Source organism: Macaca thibetana, chromosome 11 (genome assembly GCF_024542745.1).
Source record: "Macaca thibetana thibetana isolate TM-01 chromosome 11, ASM2454274v1, whole genome shotgun sequence".
NCBI classification, from domain to species: domain Eukaryota; kingdom Metazoa; phylum Chordata; class Mammalia; order Primates; family Cercopithecidae; genus Macaca; species Macaca thibetana.
The window spans coordinates 42,145,672-42,146,769 of record NC_065588.1 but is presented as its reverse complement, the minus strand read 5'-3'; positions in this window follow the sequence as shown (position 1 = coordinate 42,146,769).

Sequence of the window (1,098 nt, the reverse complement as noted above, 5' to 3'; positions counted from 1 at the left end):
TGCTTTGAAAATCCAGATAGTGGTTACTGATGGGGGTTTAGGGGCTTTGACGGAGATGGGACATGAGAGGCTTCTAGGGGGACTATCAAGGTCTTTTCTTGATCTGGGCAGTGGGTACGTAGGGTTTGCAGTAAAATAATAAGCCAGGCACTGTGAATCATGCCTGTAATCCCAGCTACTTGGGAGGTTGAGGCAGGAGGATTGCTTCAGGCCAGGAGTTCAAGATCAGCCTGAGCAACATAGCAAGACCCTGTCTCTAAAAAAATAAAAATAAAGCTCTACTCTATATTTTACTCACTTTGTTATATGTGTTATATTTCATAATTTAAAAGTTTTTAAAGAAAGTATCAAGGGGCTAGCAGTTAACCCAAAGCCATTGTTTTAGATTTGATAGTCAAATCTACATTTTCCCATTCTCTCAATCCAGTCCCAATGGGAAAAAGAAAATCCATGAACTTGAAGGGGGAAAAAAAAAAAATCTCCATTCAAAGAATAATTTTGCATCACATTAAGACATACATCTGTTTGGAACCAGAAATAAGTATAAAGCAACAAACATGCAAGGGCCTACTCTGCACAAGAGTGAAGTTGTGTGTTCATTTCCAATAGTGCTCAGCCAGGCATGGTGGCTCACGCCTATAAATCCCAGCACTTTGGGATGCCAAGGCAGTAGGATTGCTTGAGTCCAGGAGTTCAGACCACCAGCCTGGGCAACATAGTGAGACCTTGTCTCTATAGCCAATCAATCAATTGAAAACAGTGCTTTCTGTATTAGATTGCACCAACTTTCAGGTCCTTTGTTTTTCTAAGTTACTTTAACCATGCCATTTTTACCTAAAGATGAAAAACAAACTCATTTTCAATGGTTGTACAAGTTAGAAAATTGCCTGTCCCAGGCAGCTGCCTTGCAAAAGTGATTTTGTTTAAAAGGTCAACCTGAAAGCCAGTCTAGTTTTGTCTTTCACAGTTTAGCTATAAACAGCGCATATTTGATAATTCAAATCAATACATCTTCTCAAAAGCAAAGGCTAAACGTTTTCTGCAGTTTAGGGAAGTCATAATGTCTAGTCCAGAGATTCTGAAGCCCCTGTCAACCAA